Below are 14,418 nucleotides of genomic sequence, written 5' to 3' on the forward strand. Positions count from 1 at the left end.
TTTATTCTCACAACAACCCTATCAGGTAGGTTAGGCTGAGAAACAGTGAGCATCATGACTAAGTGGAGATTTGAACTCAGGTCTCCCAGGCCCTAGTCCAACACTCTAACCACTACACTATACTGGCTCAGAGCCCCTGGAAACTTCTGCTGTTTGATTCAGACATAATTCTAAGACAAACTGTGGCTTAGTGTGAATGCACAAGCATGAGGGCTCCCAGAGAGGAGATTGCAGCTGCTATGCTCCTCCCTCGGTCCTTTGGCTGCTATTTGCCAAGCTATGGTTTGGCTTAGCATTTTCTCTGAACTTGGGCTAATGGTTTGTCTGGACGAGGCATTTTGTCTGAAAGTTTGTCTGGAGGAGACAATTATAAGCATTGTTGTAGTTGTTTAGTCGTGTCCGACTCTTTGTGACCCCATGGACCAGAGCACGCCAGGCACTCCTGTCTTCAGTTATAAGCATACTATGTAAAATTACTAGATACAATAGAACAGTTTTAGCATAACCAAATCCTAAGGGAAATGCCATTACATTTTGCAAGCTGTAACATTAAACTAGAGTTCTTTTAGGAAGTTGCATGTTTCTGTGATGATTCTAAGATCTGGAAAAACTTCTCAAATCAAGAACCTTGAATTTTAGCTGTCACTCTGGCAGATGTGTTTCTCTGATAAATGAAAGTTATGTGAAGAGATATCTGTAAGCGTCCCCAATTTTAAAAGTTTTAAGATAGAATATTGAAAGTCTATGTGGGTCTGAATGCTTTGCTACCTTTGCTTTGTGTTTGAAAGCAGTAGTGTGTTTGTTTAAAGTATGTATGTATTATTTGTCGTGCCAGCATCTCTAGGCATGTAGAATAACAGTATAAAATATTACAGTAAAAAAGGAATGTGCAATAAAACTAAAATCTAAACATAACGAGTAATCCAAATACATTGACACTAATAATAGCAGGGTTTCCCACAGACATCTGGTTGGACACCGTGATAACAGGATGCTGGACTAGCATGGGCCATTGGCCTCATCCAGCAGATTATTTTTATGTTCTTATGAGGAACTAGCTAAGGCCTTCAGCATGTGGCAACACTATAATTGCATTGGTCTGCTACTTATTTGTCGGGGAGGCCATTCCAGACTATGGGTGCCACCACAGAGAAGGCACTCTTCCTAGTTGTTGCTAGATGGACATATGCAGATTGTAGCACAACCAGGCAGGCCTCTGAAGATGACCTGAGTGTTATGCCTGGTGACACAAGTTCAAGCACTCCAGCACAAAACACAAAATTTCTTAATGCTAACACAAATTGGACAGGAAAACTAGTACATTGAAATCACCCCAACTGCTAAATGGTCTTTCCAATATATGGAAAAAGAATCATTGGGTTTTGTTGTGTATATTACAATAAAGCAACGTGAATTTTATTTTCATTGTGCTCAGCAACAAAATTGAGCTCAGTTTTCCAGTAGATGGAAAAATTGAAATACAGAAATGAAATGAAGATAGTCCCAGATTTTGAATAATGCCAGAGATTGTCAGTCATAAAAGCCATACAAATCTCCAAAGTGACACAAAAGAACGGATCACAGAGATTGTCAAAGTTGCTCTTTCCCATTTATAATTGTCACGGAACCTTGTGCTTCTGTCTTCATAGACTATTTTCTTTGTCTGAACCCGTAGCAGTAATGCAAATAAATTCTATTTACGTTATTACAGGAGTTAGCCAAGACAGAGAGTTAAAACAGAATTTGTTTATTCTGGTTTTGATCCTTCGACCAACCTTTGCGCTTAAGAATTTCTACGCAGTACTTCAGATAGGAATTGTTAGTTCAGGTGTCTCTTAAAGCTACAACGGCTTTCAAATGCAGAAAACAAGAGAAAAGAATAATAAAATAAAGCCCTGAATAAAAAGGGAACATTGGAAAGGGATGAATATAAAAACCACAAGGAGTGGCTTGCTGACTGCGTGGTTGGTCACAGCTGTTGCTTGTAGAGCAGGGGCTACCAATTCTAGTCCTACTGCAGGAAAGTAACAGAAGAAGTAGACGAGCCAGCCAAAAGAGGGCAGGCGATTTCATGGGAGAAACCGGCATAGAACTGGAAGAGAAACCCTGAAGAGCCACTGCTACTCAGCAAGAACATTACTGATCTAGATGGACCAGTTGTCTGACTCAGTATATGGCAGCTTCCTATGTTGCTTGAGGTACAGGTGGCCTCAGTGGTGCAGAGTGCCTTCCATCAGCTAGTGACCCAGCTGTGCCCATTTGGACAGCCTAATTTCTGTTGCCTATGCTCTAGTAACCTCTAGGTTAGATTACTACAACGTGTTAAACGTGTGGGCTGCCTCTGAAGACTGGAGACTTCAGCCGGTTCAGAATTCAGCAGTCAGGTTGCTCATCGGGGCAAGATAGTTTGAGGATATAACACCAGTCCTGGCCCAACTGCAGTGGCTGCCAATTAGTTTCCGGGCTCAATTCAAAGTGGTGGTTTTTAGCTACAAAGCCTTAAACGACTCAGGACCGCAATACCTCAAGGGCAGCCTCTCCCTATATCAACTGGCCCGGACCATGCAATCATCATCTGAGGCTCTTCTTCATTTGCCTCCTCCACAATAGGTCTGGAGGGTGGCAACAAGTGAATGGGCCTTTTCTATGGTGGCTCCCCATTTGTGGAATGCTCTCTCCAGGGAGACTTGCCTGGCACCTTCATTACAAATCTTTAGGTGCCAGGCAAAAACGTTTCTCTTCTCCCAGGCCTTTGGCTAATTCAACTACAGCCTTTGAAACTGTGGGGAAGGTTATGTTTTTGTTTGTTGTTATGGTATATATGTATTTATTTTTAATTGTACACTGCCCTATGATCCTTGGATTAAGGGCTGTACAGAACTTTAATAAATAATAGTAATAATGAGAATAATTATGTATGTCTCCCTACATTGCTAATGTAGATTACTGTGTGCTGGAATGGCTGTGTAGCAGCAGCTCTCTCTTCCTCTGAGAAAGGGCATCCAGCATCCATTGACTGGACTTTTTGATGGTTCTTGCAATCATCTGAACAAGGAAAATGCACAAAGTTGTGGTCTGAGAAGTATAAATAGTTACTTTGTTGATTCATTGTTCTACTAAGACTTACTCTTTTGAGCTTTCTTTGTTGATAGTGGCACTTTATGTGACCATATAAGCAGTCACACCTCAAATTAACTTTTAATTGGAAATTAGTAAAATAAGGATTCTACTTCTGTTTGAGAGAGCTTGCAAACATAATAGCATTTCTGCAAAGCTGACCTAAAATCAGAGCGCTGCAAATGTCTCTTTAGCAGTGATGGCAAGAAGAGTTGAGCTGCCACCGATTAAGAATTGCTTACGTAGCCTAAATATTAAATCAATTTCTGGCTCCGAGGCAGCCCAAGGCTGGAATTAATGTATCAAAAAGTGGAAGGGAAATCCCTGTTCACAAAGGAACAAAAGGTTAATGGATTAAGAAAGTAGAAAAGCCAAGAAATAAGAGGGGCCTTTCCATTATGGAAAATGTTACTTATGAATGTGACAGTAATATTGATACTATTATGATATTACTTGATTAAACACAAAGGTCTGTCCAGAAGAATGGTTGGTTCAGCAGATTAATTAATATGAATAATATCAGGTTCCTGGAGGGCAGGCACTGATGGTTTAATTTTTGTTTGGGTTCAGTGGCTTCACTTATCCTGTTGGCTTTAAACAACAACAACTTGACAATGACATATCCATAGTCTTCAGCCTTTTCTTGTCTCCTCATCATCTGGGTTACAACTTACAGTTTCGTGAAACACCATAATAAGGCTTTCAAGTGGAGGTTTGATGTGTTAGGAAAATTAGAGCTATTTCATATGATACATTTCCTACATGGATTCCAGTTTCCATTCAGAAGCAGCATGTACTCTGTGCAGCATAAGTTTGGAGAGACCTTAATTTAGTGATAGAGCACAGGTGTATGTGCTCGTTTTGCATACAGGTTCAGTCCCTGGTAGGGCTGTCTGAAACCCTGGAGAACTGATGCCAGTCAGTGTAGATAGGGGTAACTAAACCTGTTTTCCAGACATTTCTGGACTACAACTCTCATCCTCCCTGAGCACTGGCCATGCTGGCAGGGGCAGATGGAAGTTGGTGCCCAACAACATCTGAGAGGAGGCAGAGTCTCCCCATCAATGGAATAGACACTCCTGAGCTAGATAGACCAAGAATTTCTGGGTTTCATATGTGATCATATAACATCATGATTTCAATAACTGCAAGAAAGTCAGAGTTGGTGATAGGTGCCCAAGTAATGATGCGTGCCACTTTTTAAATTTATACAAAACAAAAAGTGGTGTAGAAATAAGCACTGTGGAGTAACTCTCCTTTATATTGCAACAAGAAGAGCTAAGAACAACATTTATACATCAAATATTTGTATTAAACACACAAGTTTGTTTGTTTCAGTCAAAGGTTAGGCCTTAAGACCTGATGTGATAATTTTGAACGATGGCTTAATAGGAATGCTGGTACAGTTCTTACAAGTGGAAAGACCAATCTGGTATTTTAAAGCAACTTTAAAATCCGCCCCCCTTATTTTGGAAAAGTTGTATATCAGTCCTCTCATTCTCGGTGATGCAACACTGATGCCTTTGCATTACTGCTTACAAATCCCAACTTTCTACATGAAGCTTATGCACAGAAGCTCACAGCTAATGCAATCCACACCAAACATTTAAAGCACTCTTACGCCATGTCGACAGTCGTTACTTCCCCCAAAGAATCCTAGGAGCTGTAGTCTCTTAAGTGTGCCCACAAAGCTACAATTCCCAGCATCCTTAAGAAACTATAGCTCCCATGATTCTTTGGAGGAAGCCATAACTTAAAATGATATAGGACTGCTTTAAATATACATTGTGGGGCTGGATCTAGACTCATCAGAGAAGTGTTTCAGTTTAAAGCGTAAATTTAAACAGGGAAAACGGGTAGAGAAAAACGGGACTCTACGTTGCCATCTGATGGCACAATCTTATATCACACATGCAACTCATATAAATTGCTTTTTCTTTACCAGTCTAGCAGAGTCCTGGGTGTGACCTTAAGTGTTTACATCAGGCACTTCCTATGTAATGCATGCTATAATGTGCCAGCAATACTGTTACCACAAATCTGACACCTGCACTGGCAATATGCAGAAACAGTAGAAGATTTCAGTCTACCAGAACACGCGAGGTTACTGACTTTAAGGTACCATCCTTGAGCAAAGGAACTCCAAAGGGGAATTCTGGCATGAAACTGCTAAATCACAACATATCAAAAAGTGTTCTTTATTTTGAACTGAAGAGAGACTATGCCTTCTTGTTCCACTACAGGGGTTAATACATTACTCTTGACATTGCAGAGTACAAATTATCTCCAATAGCTGATGTTGAGGAGAGTCACTCTGCTTATTCTGCATACGTTTAAGCTCTTAATTGTACAGGCAGTACTTTTCATATTTCATTGCCATTTTAACTCCCAAGTTCTACATATCTGCTCCCACTGCCTAACGATCACACTTTCTAATCATCTGATGAACTCTGATAAATGTGATCTTCTGCAACACACTACATTTTTCAGTTGTTGTTTTTCCTGTAACTGACTAACATGGCTACTCCTCTGGAACTTACATATAATTATACAGTTATATGAGTCAGTTGTTATTCCTTAATGCTGCTCTTGCTTTTGTATGCTACATACAAAATAAATAGCAAAGAAAGGGATGAAGAAACAAAAGGCTGGTTTTCACAGGTGTGTACACATGCATGGATACGTTTGCCCAGTCATGCCTCCAGTCTGGTCAGTGACCGAAATGATTAATTCAGTCAGTTATGCCTCACCCACTGCTGTAAAGACTGTGCAAAACACCCAAGTCCTGTAGAAAGCAGTAGGATAAGTCTTGAAAGGTCAGATAGGCCTAAAAGATTATGGAGATGGGAGAGGGCTGAGTATAGAAGTTTCACATATTGGCAAGTAGAAACTGCAATCACATCTGTCCAGTTTCTAAGCCTTTAGCAGGAATGACCAGATTGTTCTCCCTGCTTGTAAATCATCTGCGGTGAAGAATCACAGTTATATATGTTCTTTCCTGCTTTTCCTTTCTTTTCTTTTTTAATAGCATAGATAGAGAAAGGGAGGCTGGAAATGAGAAAATGGTACCCACCCTTTCTGGAATCTGGTGTCCAGTGTTCATGTTTAACGGTGCTTCATACTAAGTCTTTATTATAGTCTTATTAGGAGGATAGGAGCCTCTGCCATTGTCCTGTTCCAAAGGCAGAATCAATATGCAGTGGCATTTTACTTTTGCCTGTACTACTATTTAATTCTGGAGTTGGGATGGTGGTGGTCTTCATCCTAATCATCCTACTAAGGTTTGATAATTAAAAAAAAAAGCACTGGCAAGGGGCCACCTACCAAAAGGCTGCAGCAGGCAATATAATAGCAGTGTAGCAGGAGGATGAGTCAGTGAACCTGGAATTTCTTCTTGGGTAGAAGCCAAATCTAGAGTTACAGTCTCACGTAGAAGGCCTTCTGGGAAATGATATATAATGAGTTGAAAAAGGTATTTAAGTATACCTTTACCAAGAAACCAGAGGCCTTTCTTCTGGGCATTGTCGACCAGAAGGTGCTAAAGAAGGATAGAACATTTTTTATGTACGCAACAACAGCAGCAAGGATACTACTCGCTAAGAACTGGAAAACTCAAGATCTACCCACACTGGAAGAATGGCAGATGCAACTGATGGACTATATGCAACTGGCGGAGATGACTGGCAGAATCCGAGACCTGGGAGAAGAAAGGATCGAAGAAGATTGGAAGAAATTCAAGATTTATCTACAGAAACATTGTGATTTAGTGGAATGTTAAGAAGGATGCTTGGTTATAAATAATTGGCCATCACTAAAATGGATCAGAATTTGATGATAAGAGAGATTAAGAGAAACAAAATTTATAGGAGAATTATTTTTTTGTATTTAAACAAGTGGTTATAAATTTGAAAATAAGATGATAATTTGCTTGACAAAAACTTATTAATGATGTAAGTGGGAGCGGGGGATGTGAGGAAGTCTAAAGATGTTATGAAATTTTGCAAAAACAAAGTAACGCTGTTTATTATTATTGTATTTCTTTTATTAAAAACTCCAATAAATATCTATTAAAAAAAATAGAGTTACAGTCTCACGTAGATGTCTGGAGTGAACCAGACATCTTATGTTGGAGGAGATCCTACATGGTACTCCCAGCCTTTTGTCTCAGGGCATCTGAGTAGCATCTTGGTATCATCACCACCATCACAGTTATGAGGATAAATGGAAAATAATAAATAAGTAGAAACAGAATTGTGAAAGGCGGAGGAGACACATTTAGGTCAATTACTGCTGTCCAAAGGCATGTTGTTGTTGTTGTTTAGTCGTTTAGTCGTGTCCGACTCTTCGTGACCCCATGGACCAGAGCATGCCAGGCACTCCTGTCTTCCACTACCTCCCGCAGTTTGGTCAAACTCATGCAGGTAGCTTCGAGAAGGCTATCCAACCATCTCGTCCTCTGTCGTCCCCTTCTCCTTGTGCCCTCCATCTTTCCCAACATCAGGGTCTTTTCCAGGGAGTCTTCTCTTCTCATGAGGTGACCAAAGTATTGGAGTCTCAGCTTCAGAATCTGTCCTTCCAGTGAGCACTCAGTCCAAAGGCATACCCTAGCACAAAGGTGAGGAACTTGTGGCCCACCAAGTGTTGCAGGGATGTTCCCATCAATCCTGGCCATCAGCCATGCTGCCCTGGGCTGATAGGAACTGAGAGCCCAACAGCATCCTTAGGGCTGCAGGTTCCTTACCCCTACTCCAGGGGTAATGGCTCTGAAGCCAACCCAACTGTAAGATCAGTTAAGAAAGAAAAAGATTTATTAAATCAGTTTAGTAGATACACATAGAGAAATCTAGAGTATATCTACAAACAGCATTGATATATATTGTGACAGGCACAGGATGGGGTTGGGGACTTATTTGCAATGGAGCCTTAACCTGTACCAGGTTGTAGCACCTTTATGGTTCTCTATAGCACCCTCTTCCCTAGCCTCAAAATCCTTCCTAAACAGGGCAGGATCACTGCACTAAGTCATATTATTGATCCTGATACTATCAACCCTTGATTGGCAACAGCTCTCCAGAACATTAAGAGATATTTTGGGGGTCATTTTTATTTTGCCTGTTTCTGCTCAGTGGTCTCACCAGTTGATACGCTACTGTAATGTTCTGAATCCGTACTGCAATGTCCAAAGGGAAAACATTTTCAGGCAGGAAACTTGATGGAGACACATATTCCAGCTGTACACACTGGTATCCTAATTTCTGTAGCTTGATCCAACAAATTTCTATAGGTTATTTTTTAAAAGATACATTTCAGCCTTTCCAACAACTTTTTGAAAAGCAAATAGGAGCTTTTCAAAAAAGACAATGTATTTCCAAAAACTGAGTAGTTGACCAAGAGGGAGGAAGTAATCCCTTCACATATACACTGCACATAAAATGAAGTAAACAGACCTCAGTGAACCAACATAATCCGCTTAAAAATGATATCCACAAGAACTGGAGTTTACTAATCTCTTATCCAGTAAAGTAGTTTCAGAGCTATACATGTCAAGCCTTTAAGAAAAATCACTAGCAGTGTCCATATACCTAAAACTCTCTCCTGCTATTTGAAGTTGATTTGCAACCCAGCTAGTTGCTTATGTACACACTTCTCTGCACAACTCAGGACTGTTCAGTTTCTTAAAGATGAGTGTGAAATCTGGAGAAATGCTGAGTTGCAAAGATTTTAGGATTTAGGATTTTATTCAGCTTATTTTCCAACACATTAAATTCTGGCCATAAGAGAACTAGAGAAGGCTATATAAACATATGAAAGATACAGAGTAACCCTCTTCAGGCATTCAAAAAAAGGTAAGGAGCAGGTGCACAAAAAAACCCCCATATCCAACATCTCTCTGCATGCCAGCTCCCATAACATGTTTACACACTGATAATCCTTCATGGATTGAGAATACCATGGTTAGACTCTGCCGCATCCTGTATAATCAACTATTCTCTTCCAAGCTAGCCTAATCATGTTCAGCTAAACATGGTTAGCATCTCCTTATGACCTTTGTACTCTTCAAGAGAGCCAGTGTGGTGTAGTGGTTAAGAGCGGTGGACTCATAATCTGGTGAACCGGGTTTGATTCCCCACTCTTCCACATGCAGCTGCTGGGTGACCTTGGGCCAGTCACACTTCTTTGAAGTCTCTCAGCCCCACTCACCTCACAGAGTGTTTGTTGTGGGGGAGGAAGGGAAAATGAGATTGTTAGCCGCTTTGAGACTCCTTAGGGTAGTGATAAAGCGGGATATCAAATCCAAACTCTTCTCTTCTCTTCTCGGCATGAAAATAAGGAGAGGCATAGCTAACGCAGAAGGCCCAAGGCAGCTTCATAGTTTGAGCCCTCATGCAATCTTTTGAATGCCTAAAGTGGACTACTGAATCAGAGTAATGGTCATCTCATTCAGTATTGGGCAGCACAACCTTAGCTTGATGCGACTTGACTAAGCCACCTTCAGACAGCCATTTTCGTCCAAAGGCATTCCATTCACTCCATGGCTCTCGAGACGTGTTCCTGCTTCGCCAGTCAACCAAATATATAAAAGACAAATTTAGCCAGAATCCTGGGAGTGACAGTGAGAGCAAGCAGCTTTAAAAGCCTGACTCAATATACTACATGCCACCCTCTGTCTCATTAAATCCACTTCTGACGGATGGTATAACTTTCCCCTTTTTTCTATGGCTGAAAGCATTTCTGTAGATTGCAGAGGACTGCATTGTGTGGATTTCTTCAAAGAGCCTTCTCTTGCCTTGAAAGTTCAACAAATTACCTGTACTGCAAGCACAAAGTAGTTCCACAGAACATCTGTTATAAATAACACTATTATAAAATGTTTCTGCCTGAAGGCTTAATCAAGGTCCATGAATATTCAAGAAGAAAACTTACAAACTCTAAAGAGGAGGAGGAGGAAGAGGATGTGACATGGTACATTACCAAGGCATTATATATAGGTGGAGAGTTTGCAAGGGAGAGCCCTTGATATAGCAGGATATTATTTTGCTTCGGATGATTTTGCTCAGGGGGGTTGAGGCCAGAGGATTAATGGTTCTTAAATATAAAGTTATACCAGCATTTATCAGATTATATTATTCTTGACTTTAAGCCCTTTTCTTGATGCTTTGGAGATAAAGTGATGCTATTCTATATGAAAGAAATGGCTCTTATCATGGCTCAAATGAAATATGATATTTATCAGATCCAGCTTTGTGTAGTAACTCATCCCTTGAAGCACAAACTTGAGGTTATACTCTCTTTCTGGGTAAATATATTAGCTTAAAAGGATGAAAATCAATGCCAGAGCTTTTCAGCTTCATTACAGTAAACTGACCAAAGTGCTTAACATTTAAAATGATGCTAGGGTTGAATCTTGCCTTGATATTAAATGCTCTGCATTGGAACTCCTTATGCTCCTAAGGGGAATATTGTCGTCATATGAATAACAGTAATAGAAAGGATGTTTGCACATGCACCGTGGAATTATTTTTCCCATTGTATTTTCAAGTATAAACACCACCACCTAAGATCAATAATGTTGCTATTTTAAAAGTATCATTGATGTATGCACACGACACAATAACAAACATCATAAGCAAATAAGATTATTGCCCCAAATATCTTAACATTATAAATTTCAGTAGATAACCAGACAACAGAGGGGGGGGGGGAGACAGAAAGAAGGAATAGAACAGGAGAATGATATCCACAAACGAAGTTATATGTGCTTAGACTTAGTTCAAAAACTATTTTATTCTTAGTAAACATTACAAGCAACTAAGGTAAAGGCAAATATAATCATTTGAAAAACATAGATGTAACTAAGGCTCTAACTAAATTTCAGCTTTTTGTAAGTGTGTACTTTACTCTTCACAAAATGCTCATTTTAAGCCCAAACAGAAATGACAGTGGAAGTTAAAATATTGTGAATATTCAGTGTGTGGCACATTGTGCACTTTAAAAACACCAGCTGCTGTAGCTGTACAGTGGTACCTTGGTTTAAGAACAGTCCTGTTTAAGAACAATTTGGTTTATGAACTCCGCAAAACTGGAATAGTGTCCCGGTTTGCGAACCTTACTTCTGTCTAATAATTGAACCCAAACAGTGGAAGGCCACTGGCGGAGGGAGGTCTCACTAAGGAAAGCACGCCTCGGTTTAAGAACGGTTTCAATTTAAGAACGGACTTCCAGAACGGATTAAGTTTGTAAACCGTGGTACCACTGTAGTTCATCATCCTGAGAACCCTCTGAGCTGGGTTACAGTTTTAACATTTCACAGGTGTAGAGCTGAGAAACGGTTACCTGCTCCAGGCCACCCTGCAAGTGAAACCTCTGATTTGAAATCCGAGCCTCCATTTTCAAGTCAATCCACCGATGTGACAAAGTGCAATTTTGCTATTACAAAACTAAATAACTGTTTTAGCTGTTTTAACATATTATATGCATCACCTTGAGACAAAAACGTGGAAAGTATAATAATAATAATAATAATAATAATAATAATAATAATAATAATATAATGGTGATGTAGTATTAGTAGAGTTCTAAAATTAAAAAATCAACAGCAGAGGTAGATGACGCGGTTTTCCATCAAATATTTTGGACAAAAACTCCCAATAAGCTTAGCCAATATTGAGCTGTAATCTACAACATCCAGAAGGTACCAAGCTGGCTACCCTTAATAGATACACTAATAAAATACAGTAGGCTGCAACCAAGCCACATAGAGGGATTGCAATAAAACTTGGTTTGTTTTAGTAGAGAACACTGTAGTTCCACAAATGACCAGAGAGTGGCAGAATGACAACAAAAACAAGCACAAACTGGTCAAGTGTTCCCTTCTGCAACTAGGCTCTCAGTCCTATTCTGTTTTTAGTTACAAAATAGAAACAATAAGAGGACACGAGATACTGCAAGTTAAACTAATTAAGATTAGATAGTATATGAGGATATTCCAGTGAAGTGAAAAAGAGAAAAACTAGAGTTGGCCTTTCTAAATACAATATTTGATCTGATTTGCTTATCTTATTTAGTCCACACAGCAAATGCTGATTGTCTTATCTACCTAGAGGAAAAGATAACTTTAATGCAAATAATATTCCAGATAAGGATTTTTCGGTTTTATTTGTTTCACTCATTAGCCACATTTTAATACCTGTATATGAACCTACAGTGTCTAAAAGGTAAAGAGCAAGGTGATATGCAGCTTAGATAAGAGTGCACCCATTGCCTAAATATCAATAAAGCACCTGAATCCGTAAACCATTTTTCTCTTTCACTTTCTGGCAGACTTTATCTAAAAGCAAAGGGTGGTAGTCCTTCTCAGAGTAAAGGTAAAGGTAAAGGGACCCCTGACCATTAGGTCCAGTCGCAGACGACTCTGGGGGTTGCGTGCTCATCTTGCTTTATTTTTCTCTCTCTGAAACTGTTTGTGCATTAAACTGAAATCCAAGCCAGATTAAAGCATTTCCTGGAGTGTACCCTTTCAAACAAAATCTAGGGGGCAAGCTTTGTGGGGACCAAGAAAAACTATGTTTATTTATCTATCATACTGTTTTTGAATTCTTGCTTAGGAACAGAATTCCTATATCTATGAATGCAGTTTATCGAAGGAAAAATACTCCAAAACTTGAGTAAATAATATATACCAGGTACTCTAATTTAGCTGGATTGAATCTGTTCTAACAAACATACTTTCAGTAATTTTCTCTGGCAAAATATGTTAGTGTGAACCAATAATTTTAAATAATTTACTGATGACTCCTACTGTGATTCTGTGATGCCATACTTTTTTTTGTGACTCTGCCCATGGTCCCCCAAACATGTCCTTTAAAAAAAAAAAATCAGCCACACCTACTTTTACACCTCAGCCATGCCCCATTTGATATACACCCCCAGTGGGCTGACCATGGGTCAATATGGCCTGAAAAAGGCAAGCCACCCCCATTCATGAGCCTCAGAACTGCCCGTGTTTGATTACTGAAATAATTTCCTCATTTCTCAGCGCTAGAAAATAGTGCTCCAAAGGACTGGTATGATTCTGCTTGTTCAATTATATGGGAATTTAAGCACCAGGTGTGGAGAGCTGTTTTATTCCCTAAGGTATCCACTTTAGTTTTATTGTAATTAACGTTCAGCAGATTCTCCTTGCAAAAAGAACTTAAGGCTACTTCTAAGCAGTAGATGGAGGCCTGCTTAGGGAAGGAAAAGGGTTGCATGTTGTTTGCATAAAGCAGTGAAGAGAGCTTTCTTTTCCCTTTGACAGATGGAATGAATTTCTCATACCTGGTCTTTGAGGCATAATTGTTTCTAAAGAAGTTACATGGGAATGGATGAAGTACACATCCATGTTTCCACATTACTATATACTGGTTAGGGATACAGTGTTGTTTTATAAACAATACTGGAAGGTGCAGCAGATCCAGCCTTCAAGCTATTACTATTCTAAAGAGTTAACACTAACAGGTTATTTGAATGGCATTGAAAGCACCACAAAAGCAATGAACTAGGAAGCCTTTCACACAGACACATATTTATGCAAAAAATAGGCAAACAACATAATTATTAATTGTGACGTAGCTGGATCTGAAACCATCCTCCTTGGCAATAAATTTATATTGGCAAACCATTTCTCAAGATCCAAAACTAGATAGTTTTCATAGTTGGCCTTCATGTTAAGTATAAATGTCTATAATTTGAGTTGGTGCTGTGCTCCTACTTGTAGATGAAAACTATTATGCGGCAGACAACAGAATTGGGTGATAAAATCAAAATCGTTCCTCATAATCATAGCCCATCCTTTAAGGTGTTCTTAAATAGCTCGCGTCTGCCATCATTTTCCAAAGACTTGCTATTAGAAAATTGGGTGATCAGTGCCACAGGTTCTGGGGCTGTGGTAAAAAGGTAAAGGTAAAGGACCCCTGGGCGGTTAAGTCCAGTCAAAGGTGACTATGGGGTTGCGGTGCTCATCTCGCTTTCAGGCCGAGGGAGCCAACATTTGTCCAGTTTTCCGGGTCATGTGGCCAGCATGACTAAACCGCTACTGACGCACTGAGGTGATGAGTGCCAGAGTGCACAGAAACGCCGTTTAGCTTCCCGCCGCAGCGATACCTATTTATCTACTTGCACTGGCATGCTTTCAAACTGCTAGGTTGGCAGGACCTGGGACAGAGCAACGAGAGCTCACCCTCTCACAGGGATTTGAACTGCTGACCTTCCAATCAGCAAGCCCAAGAGGCTCAGTGGTTTAGACCACAGCACCACCCGTGT

The 14,418-nt window shown here is 39.9% G+C and overlaps 1 long non-coding RNA gene across 1 annotated transcript in view; it reads left to right on the forward strand.

Moving 5' to 3' along the window:
• Positions 1-14,418, forward strand: part of LOC309378273 — a 197,454-nt gene that overhangs the window by 78,371 nt on the left and 104,665 nt on the right. The gene's annotated exons all lie outside the window — the stretch shown is intronic.

Source organism: Podarcis melisellensis (genome assembly GCF_964234715.1).
Source record: "Podarcis melisellensis genome assembly, chromosome: 9".
Taxonomy (NCBI): domain Eukaryota; kingdom Metazoa; phylum Chordata; class Lepidosauria; order Squamata; family Lacertidae; genus Podarcis; species Podarcis melisellensis.